At 46.6% G+C, this 10,829-nt stretch overlaps 1 non-coding gene across 1 annotated transcript; it reads right to left on the bottom strand.

Moving 5' to 3' along the window:
• Positions 1–8,530: 8,530 nt before the first annotated feature.
• trnaw-cca (transfer RNA tryptophan (anticodon CCA)) lies at positions 8,531–8,602 on the bottom strand. The gene has a single exon. It is a non-coding gene; the product is annotated as a tRNA-Trp (tRNA).
• Positions 8,603–10,829: the final 2,227 nt, after the last annotated feature.

Raw genomic sequence — 10,829 nt, forward strand, 5'->3', positions numbered from 1 at the left:
TCGGGTATTAGGGCACAATCATCTTCGTCGTTTATCCCCTGTGCCATTGCTGTAGTCGTGAACGTTGTTTCAGCAATAGCAGCCTTAACACACGACAAACAACACATCAGTAACAGGAAGACGGATAAAATAGCAAGAAGTATTCATAAGAAGAGTTTCAATAGACCACCCCACCAGCCGCTTATTCCTAGCCAGTCCCAGAGTTCGTCACCGCTCTTAAAATCACGAAACTGAGAACCAACTTCCATAACGTTACCCGCCAACGAGTTTATACGCTCGGAATTGCCCGGGACATACGTGCAACATTCTGATCCGACGTTAACGTTTATTCATTTAGCACACGCTATTTCTCCAAAGCGACTTCCAAGGAACTCTATGTAGTGTTATCAGCCCACACACCTTATTCACCGAGGTGACTTGCACTGCTAGATACACTACTTACAATGGGTCACTCATCCATACATCAGTGGAATACACTCACACACTATGGGTGAACCACACTACACGCTACAACAGCACATGTTGCTCCTTCTGCGGCCAGAGGATAATCTACTGCCATTCGCCTTTGCATAGCAACAGCATTAATGTCCTTAAGGCTCTCAGTCGTACCGTTGGCTATTTCTTCTGATGCTTGTGCTGAATAGAGCGTCTGCCGAGCAGCTTTACCGATACCACGCGTTGGGAACAATACCAGAAAATATCTCTCCCGTTTCAGAAAGTCCAGTTTTCACCAAGGGAGGACTATTTCTCCGACAGCGGAGGAGACAAGAATCTGGACGCCACGGAGGTTGGGACAACTTTCGAACGTGGGGCACTACATAGGACAAATAACAGGAACCTCCGGACTGATTCTTTGGAAGCCATGGCTAGGCGCATTTACCACACACCCAGAAAGTACCGTTTGGTAAAATAAGTCACCGTGAAGGTAACATTAAAGGTATTTTCCTGCGTACCGTTGGACATCGGAAGAAGCTGTTGCAAACTATCAGGGCTTGTTTGCCTGGCCATGTAGGTGCATTTAGAACTACCCACACGTGTGACAGAGCCAGGCTGACGACACAGATCGTTCCATTCAGGTTGGCTCTAAGAGTCACGTAAGGGTGTAATTTGTCTTCAGCCGAATTCCGCGTGGAAAAGTCGCGATAGTATCCCAAGGAGACAGGATTACCCGGTTGGCTCACACTAAATATTTTACTGTTAGAGGCCTCACGCGGAGTGGCTATGACTGTACGAATTGCTCATACACTTTTCCAGAATTCACTGGTGCCGTGTAACAGGACACCGCGATGCAAAGCTGCTGTGGGGTAAAAGTTCGGGAAACGGCTCCATCCACAAAACCCTAGGGGTAAAGGCATGAGTGGTAGTCCAGATGACACTAATTTTGGCACATGAGTACAGACAGGCCCAGCAACCGGTGCTATTGTCAGCAGCTGCATAACCCTTGCTCAGAGCCAGGAAAGCGCTGACGCCATGCAAGCCTTCCTCATGTAGATGGGGACAGTTTGCGTTCCCCCGTGGATTTCGTCGGCTTGCGAAGGAACCCTGCAAATTTCACGAGGCGCTGGTTGTCGAAGACGGAAAGCCGCATTTCTTCCCACGCCAGGTTGCAGGGCTCACGCTGCAAAAGAGAACCTCCCCCGGGCACCTTTAATGAAGTACAGTTTCCCAGACCGGGGCTTGAGCCCATGACCCTCAGCTTAAGACTCTTGCACACTACTGACAGAGCCAGGCAGGAACACCACTGCTACCAGCACTTCTGTGGAAGTGCAAGCAAGCTTAAGTGTGCAAATTCAGGAGGAGCACAAGCAAAATGCAGCTCTAGAATCCATCTTGCCACCTTCTCACTTGCTGGAAAGCAGCATCAGAGCAAGGCTTAAAGCTTCCTCCTGCATGGAGGGAACAGCTGGTTGACTCCTGAGGTGCCAGAAAGAAGGCACTGCTTCCACACACAACAGGAGCACCAGCCTAGCCTGCTCTACTAGGGCTCTTTCCCCTCCTCAGCAGGAGCCTTCCCACAAGCTCCTTGGCCCATGCTGAATTTGCCTGCAATGCTTTTGAGAGCTCAACTGACACAGCCAAGCAGAGAGCTTGGCGGGCTCATCCAGGATTTGAACCTGGGACCTCTCACACCCGAAGGGAAAAATCATACCCCTAGACCAACGAGCCCCCCGCTCTCCGCGACCCCCTTCCTCGGCCTGCTGTCGGGAACCGCATCGTCCGTGGCATTTGTACCCGGCTGGAGATTCTTACCAAACGCCTTTGAGATTTTTAAATGAAGCGTACCGCTTTGCGCCAGTCGACAGAGCCACTCTACAATGGAGACGGCGCAGTGACGCCCCTCGGCAGGGGTTTCTTCCTCTTCCCAGCAACGTCCAGTAGCGCTTGCGGCCTGCCGCCCGGCCGAGGGAAGACGGCGCGCATAGCGGAACGACTCGAATCTCCAACCTCCAGGCCACACAGGTTCTTCTTTCGTGCTCCCTCGACGTTCAGAGCCTTCGCTGGAGAAACACCAGCGTCGGTGGGGTGCACTACCTTCAGGCGCCCGGGAGACAAAGCGGCCTTCCCCGACACCTAAGCACAGGTGGTGCAAGTCAATCAATCAATCAATCAATCAATCAATCAATCAGTCAAAGGTTTAGTCACCAGATGCACAACAATAGAGCATGCAGCAGTGGTTGCTGCGATGAAATGTCTTTGAGTGTGTGTGGTAGGGTGATTTTAAAAAAAAAAATAAAAGGAACAACATACCTTAAGATTACAAATAACGTTTTCAAATTGCAGCGCAACAGAAATCGGGATGCTCTCGGCTGTACGCCTGTAGAAATTAGCCCCGGATCCGGGATGGCATGCCAAACTTGTTCAGCCTACGGAGAGAGGACAGGCGCTTCCGTGCTGTTTTGACCACGGTGTCGGTGGTGACGACATTCAGTCACAGCGCCTAGGATGAAGGGGGGACGAGCGGTGAAGGAACTGGTCTATTGACCGCTCCGACCTGGTGCCCCACATCAGTTCAATTCAATTTATGTTTATAGAGCGCTCTTCTCACAGAGGTTAACTGGTAGACTATTCCACAGTTTTGGGTTTGCTGGACGAATAGTCGCGAACCTCTCACTTACTCCTCGTGCCGTCTTTCCTGGCATGAGAAGCACCGTTTCTGCAACCCGGGCCTGTGTGTTCCTGTTTCATGAAATTGATATTTTGGATGCCACAGAGACAATAACAGACTACATTAACGTTTTGTATGGACACAGTTGTTGAGAAGAAAGCTGTAACTGTATTTCCTAAGAACAAAAGTTATATAACAAGGGAGGTCAAGGAGTCTTTAAACAGGAAGAGGTTGGCTTTCATCAATCAAGATAAAATGGAATTAAAATGAGTCCAAAAGGAATTAAATGCGTTGTTGAAGGGGACAAGGAAAAAACACAGAGCAAACTGTAGAACAAAATTTTAATTCAGGGGACTCCAAAAAACTTTGGGTTGCTATAAAAGTAGTAACCAATACGGAATCCCCCGAAAAAGGCTCATGACTAGCAATGACCAACAAAGAGCAGATGACTGAAATGACTGTTTTCTTAGGTTTGAGTCACCTTCGGTGTGAATGGTAGATCAGGACTCTATCGTGTGTAATTCAGATCAGAGATTAGAGGTGGCTCCACACGCAGTTAGTTTGCTATTTAGAGGCATACGAGCCAAGAAATCCACAGGTCCTGATGGAATTTCTGGTTTTTTGCCGAAAACTTGTGCCAGTGAACTTACTCCAGCATTCTGCCCTATTTTCCAGAAATCATTTGACTCGCATACCAATCCATCTTTGTGGAAAAAACTAGAATTACGCCGGTTCCCAAGAAAAATTGCCCGGTTGAGAATTGTGATTTTAGACCTGTGACTTTGACTTCAAATGTTATGAAATGTTTTGAAAGACTTGTTGTAACTGTTCTAAAGGATGAGATTAAATTATCCCTTGACCCGTTTCAGTTCATCTTTAAGGCTGGGCGGGGCACCGAGGACGCCATTAATTGTATCACTCATTTGGTGAATAGGCATTTAGAAGATACGCACGCATTTGCACGTTTACTTTTTATAGATTTTAGTTTGGCTTTTAACACACTTCAACCCCAGCTACTAATTAGGAAGCTGACAGAGTTAAAAGTGAATCCCTTTTGCATTAAGTGGTTTTATTCGTTTCTAACAAATTGAACACAACAAGTTACGGTCAACAATTCTTATTCTGAGGTGAAGAGTACCAATATGGGGGCCCCGCAAGGTTGTGTTAGCTCACCCATTTTCTTTACATTATACACTAATGAGTGTTTAACTAGTCAGGATAACAGTACTTTTCTGATGTTGCCAGGTTTGTGGGGTGGTGTGACGATAATTGCTTGATTTTAAAATGAAATGAAGACTGTTGAAATGATCTTTGACCCCAGATCTGTGGGGGGTCATAGACCTGTAATAATACATGGTAATATTATTGAACAGGTTTCTTCATATAAATACTTGGTTGTTTGTTTATATAGATAATTTGTTATGCTGGTCTTCTCACATAAACAGTCTGTGTTCGAAAACTTCAGCAGAGACTACATTTTTTGTGAAGGTTAAAAGTATTTGGGGTTAACCAGAAGATTTTGTTTCTGTTTTACCAGTCTGTTTTTGAGAGCTTGCTAAGATATGGTATTACAGCATGGCATGGAAACTTGACTGTCCAATCAAAATCGAAACTTGCACGACTAGTACATACTGCTCTAAAAATTATAGGGTGGGAAGAGAAACGACGCATGCAGGAGTTGTACATGAGGTATCTATTTTAAAAGAAGCGAAACAAAAAATTGCTGCTAATGACACACATATTTTACATGAGAATTTCAACATGTTACCCTCAGGGAGACGATTTAGGATTTTGATGTGTAAATCAAATTGCTATGAAAATTCTTTTGTGCCATCTGAGGTTAAGTTTTTGAACAGGGAATTCCAAAACTGAGATTTAGATTGGGATTCAGTAGATTTTTCATATCTTTTGATTGTTGTTTTATTTATTCTTATTTTAATGTATGATATGATATGTATTGTTTTATGTGAGTCCAATGTTGTGCACTGGCCGTGTCATGGTTGTCCAAGACAAATTTCCCATAAATGGGACAATAAAGTATATTCTATTCTATTCTACCTGCAGCTGTGTCACGTATTCTGTCCGAGTCGATCGGTGCACCGCAGGACGGGCCAGCCCTAACTTTTGCTCGGGCTGGGTCACCAGCAGGTCCCCTAGACCTAGGAGGGTTGCCCCCTTAGTCGGGTTCCTCGCGGCACACGGGTCGGTCCCGGCAGAAGGTCGTGATCCCGGACGAGCCCCCAAAACTGTGGTGGGAAAAATGAGAATTGTCATACAAATAGATCACTCGGTCACTTGAGTTGCAGAAAACCTTATTTATTCGTATGCGCAGAGTCACACCAGAGCAGCCAGGCAAGCAGATATTTATACACATTCTAGGGCAGATTTTTGTAAGCATAGGCAGAATACATGTTATTTTTTGAACATTCCAGGTGTGTCACTGTGCCCCTCAATCTCTCATCACACACGTCCACTGTCACCAGTTTATCTCCTTTCTTATGTGAAACAGTTGCACACATCCTCTGGGCTTTACGTGAGTCTGCGTAAGCCACATTTCTCTGATATCTCATGGGAACAGGCTGGCACAAAAGGGGACATACAGAGAGCAAACTATAGCCTGGAATGTGCCGCTTTCTTGCATAGGCTATTCAGCAGTTAAACATTCTTAAACATTCTATTACAGAAGCATGTAGGCATAGCAAAGCTTTTAAAATCAAATTTTCATTCAGACTCCATGTCCCCTACCTCCTCCGGGACACGGGAGGAGTTCTCACGGAGGTGGGAGTTAAAATCATTCCGGACAGGGTCCTCTGACACTTGTTCCCAGCACGCCCTCACTATGCACTTGGGCCTACCGGATCTGTCTGTCAGTTTTCCCTGCCGTCTGATCCAGCTCACCACCAGACGGTGATGGGTTGACAGCTCAGCACCTCTCTTCACCCAAGTTTTCCAGAACATGTTTTCCTCAAGCCAGATGAAACAACTACAAAGTTGATCGTTGGCCTTTGGCCCAAGGAGCTCTGGTACCAAGTACACTTATGAGCATGCTTGTGTTCAAATGTGGTGTTTGCTTCACCACAGCGCTGTGTAGCAAAAAGCAGAAGGCTGTGTTGTCTTGGCTCCACAGGAGCGCTCATCACAGGAGCTTTCACCTGCTCCGCCACCAGCCTGGATTCTTTCACCTCTCCCCAAGAAGCACCGTGTCGACGCTCCCTGCAACCCTGTATGAGGCAAGCGGTTAAGACTATTTGTGTGTGTGTGTGCGTGTGCGCACTTAGCATGCGCCTCTAGACGTATGTAAGGAGTGAGTGTAAGAAGGAAAAAAAAAAAAAAAAAAACCAGCAAGCTGTAAAGGTTATGGAGTGGATGTGTTAATATTGATTTGGTGGGTATGAGGGTCAGCACCTTCAAGTTTGACTCTATGCTACTCTCATGGAAAAAGATAGTCTTGCCCCCCTCATTCAGGTGAGGGGAGAAAATTTGCTCCAGGTGGAGGAGTTTAAGCATCTTGGGGTCTTATTCACAAGTGAGGTGGCAGCGGCAGCAGTAATGCGGTTGCTGTACCGGACTGTGGTGGTGAATGCAGGAGCTGAGCCGTAAGGCAAAGCTCTCTATTTGCCGGTCTTCTACGTCCCTCCAAACAGTTTGTCCCTGTTTTAGACGTCTGCCGGGACGCATCCTAAAGGTTAAAATTTCTTTGTGTTTTGTTTGCCCTATCAACGTTTCTCCATTGCGTTAAACGGACAGCATATATTTTCTGAACGTCTTAACTCTTACATCACTTTAGAACATATTAAGCACTTGAAAATATTGACTACTTGAACATATTTTCACACCACACTTGAACGAACAATTTCTCACACCACATTTCCGCCTTTGAGCATGAAACGTTCACACGACATGCTTGCGTATGGTCCCCCTCGTTGTCATCTTGTAACAGGAGATTATTCCGGTACCACACTGCTATGGTGTTTACAGGTGAGTCGATGCCTTCGCCTTTAAATGCCCAAATCTTTCCATTCTGAGTTTCCTGTCTTCCCCAGTGACATATGCGGAACTGAATCCCATTTGTACCACCTACTTTGGGCCGGGATCAGAGCAAAAGAGGCTGCAGCGGGGCACTTTGTCAGGAACAAATCCGACATAATGATTCTCTCTTCCTCAAGTTTCTTTGCCGGAAACTCATGCGACTCTTGTCGATACGCTACGGTTTCTTTGGCAAAGAAGCGTGCTGTGCAGTGCAACCGTGTGGGCTGTGTCAAGTTGGGAGGCACCCTTACCTCACCGCAGCGCGTCATCATCCAGCAGCCAAGCGGTGTACTGCGATAACACCTGCAGAGACAACAGTCCCAATACTGGAGATGCGATGTTGCCACCTTCTTCGGTCACAGTGACAGTTGCCCCGAGCTTCGCAAGCAGGTCGCGACCCAGCAGCTTCACCGGACAGCGGTTACTAAGGAGAAACGAACGGTTAGTCACAGCAATGTCTTCTGTCACTCCCACACGCAGTGGGTCTGTTTTTTTGAGGCTTTGTGTTATTCCTGATGCTCCCATGAGGCAGATCCGGTTTCCATTTGCAGGAACCCCGGCACCTCCTGTCTTCTAATAGCGGATCTCGTCGCCCCTGTGTCCACCAGGAAGGGAAAGGGTTGATGCCGGCACCACCAGCTGTATCATTGGGTCTGATGGTTCAGGCTTTTGTCTCAAGCAGGCTGGACTTTGGCACTGCTTTATTGTCGGGTCGTCCATACCAGGCTGCAGCTGGTACAAAATGCTGCTGCGAGAATTGCCCCGTCTGTTTCTCTTTTCAAATCCCGATTAAAGACTGACATGTTCACTCAGGCATTCCACCTCGAAATGTAATTCCACTTGCCTTGCTTGTTTTTTGCCACCATTATGAAAATGCATAATAAATTAGGTTAAGTAACAACTTACTAACTCTGTTCTCTCTTCTTGTTGAGCGTTGCCTCGCTACGTAAGACTTGAGGAGGCTGACCGTTGGTGACAGACGAATCCCATGCTGACTGAGGATGTTGACCAACTGCCATGATGAACGAGGCGTTCCATGCTTAGCTGGGGATCCAAGACACCATTTAGCACCAATATCATTATTGCTTGTTAAACTGGCTTACAATTGTTACTTAAACTAGAATGCCCAGGAGCGATGGGCAGCCACTGGCCTGTGCACCCCGAGAGGTTTTCTTTTTCTCCCTCAACTTTCAGTTGGGAGTTTTTGCTCCTTTCCCTGGTGGCCAGTAGGGATACTCATAGCTCTATAAAAGGGCTTCGTTATGGTAGCCATTAGTCAACTGTCTTCTTTGTTTGCAACTGCTCTTCTTGCCTCATGCTTGTGTTAAAGCGCTCTGTGTCACTCTGTGACCTAGCTCGAGAGTGCACGTCGGAGGGTCGCCGACATCCCAGGCCTGACCTCGACGTGATTTGAACACGCAGCCTTCTGATCTGGAGTCAGACGCGCTACCGTTGCACCACAAGGTCGGTACCTGATGGGTCATGAACGAGGGGGCAGACCGTGTCACTTTCCAGCGTCTCCGCCCAGCAAACGGGCCAAGAAGAAGTACAGTTTGGAAAATGCGGGGCTCTGGAAAAGTAACACGAGGTGGGTCAAAAAGTGACCTCGAGGGATGCTTGGTGGTCTAGCGGTACGATTCTCACTTAGGGTGCGAGAGGTCCACCTCTGGACGAGCCCAGCCACTGGCCTCCGTGCTCTGCAGGGATGCTCGTGGAGACTCAGCTGCTCAAATGACTACCGCCCTGCAGCGCTCGCATCACTTATCATGAAGTGCTTTGAGCGGTTAGTCAAATCTCACATCCCCTCTTCGCCACCTGACACCCTAGGCCCACTGCACTTGCATATTGCCAGAACAGGTCTACGGAGGGTGCTATTGCCACTGCCCTCCATACTGCCTTCTCACACATGGACAGGAAAGGGGCATATGTGAGAATGTTGCTTCTTGATTACAGCTCAGCGTTCAGTACCATGTCAGCACGACAACCTCTTCTCTGAACGTTGGTAAAACCAAGGAGATGACTGTGGGAGGAGACCGCACACTTGTTCTAATCAGTGGGACGGCAGTGGAGAGGGTGGGCTGTGTTTAGTACGTGGGGCTCAACATCAGCGAGGACTTATCCCGGGCCCAACACCATCGAAACCGTGGTCAAAACAGCACAAAAGCTCCTTTCCACCAGCGCACCGAGCAGCTTTTTAGCATCGTGAACACCATCCTTCGGAGTGACGCCACCTGCTCTCAGAAGAACATGGTGCTGCGTATCTATAAAGTCATCCCCATGACAACACGGTGCGCTCTCGTTTTCCCATTTTTCTCTGTGCGTGTGCACGTGTGTGGTTATTGCTTTAATACAACTGTCCTAATTCTTTTTTTTTCTTATACATTTTGCAATTTTTGTTTTATTGTCTAGGCATCTTGAATAATGGCCTTTGTTTTTTGGATCCAGTCAATGAAATTTATGTAGCAAATAGGTCACTTACAGATTAATACTGATTAGTGTTAACAATGCTGGATATCACACTGTAATCATTTAGGTTACTTTCCATAATAAATCAAACTAAGGAATTTACCAGTTTACTGTGGGGTGTTGATGATTTCAACAAATTAGCCTCAACTCTAAGGTCAGCTCTCGGTGGTCAGTAAGGCACAATGTTTAATTAGTTATGGTGTCCATGGGTTTGTGTCTGGGAAACGTTGTGCAGCATCTGTGCGATACATATCCGATACATTGTGGTTCTGCCCTCAGCGTTGGTCTCATTGAGTGGATGGAAAATACCTGCACCTTGAAGGATTTCCTTTGCAGTAGGATGTCTGAGGAAGAGCACAACGATGCAGAGAGGTACTGCCTTAGCCTGCGCTTAACGTTTACCTTCACGGGTCTTTGAAGATCCTTGGTGTAAAGTCTGTAGCTCATGGGTGTCATTTCAGGACTTTTAATGGCATCATCACGTCAGCTTAATTTCCTGTGTCTGGATTCTACCTCAAGTGTTTGGAGCCACATTTACATTTACACTTATTCATTTGGCAGACACTTTTGACCAAAGCGACGTACATCTCAGCAAAAGTACAATTTATGCATTACATTAAGAGACATATGACCCACGTAAACCTAGTTTGTTACCTACCACTTGCTGCACCGAGGTTCATCATTCAAGGAGGTGCATAAAACACAAGATAGACAAATCCCGATATCCTCCTACCAATTTTCTTTTTAAAAATTTTTATTTTTTTTTATTTATTTATTTATTTATTTAATATTAGAAGATACACAAGCAAGCAAATAAGATGCCAGAGTAGTGGCTGAGTGAAGCCTTTATCTGGTGACGTTCATGAAGTTATGGTGCATGAACACTTAAACCATACATGAGCTGGAGAGATCTTGGGCGAAATGGGTCCGGAAGAGATGAGTTTTCAGACCCTTTTTAAAAGTAGGCAGTTCTGAGTGAGAGGGGAAGGTCATTCCACCACAACGGAGCCAGAAGCGAGAACCTCTGTGCATTTGAAACGTGTTGATGAGTTGCCGTGGTAAAAGTGTTTGTAAGCACTAAAAAAAAAAAGTGGTTAATGTCATCTTGACTGCCTTAACTGTTTGCCTTTTAAAGCCCGCGGAGACACTTGGTAGCGTCGCGGTGAGTGCTGCTGCCTCTTGACCTGAAGTTGGTAGGTTTGAATCTCAGCTACTGCTACAGTTCCCT

This window comes from Scleropages formosus, chromosome 20 (genome assembly GCF_900964775.1).
Source record: "Scleropages formosus chromosome 20, fSclFor1.1, whole genome shotgun sequence".
NCBI lineage: Eukaryota > Metazoa > Chordata > Actinopteri > Osteoglossiformes > Osteoglossidae > Scleropages > Scleropages formosus.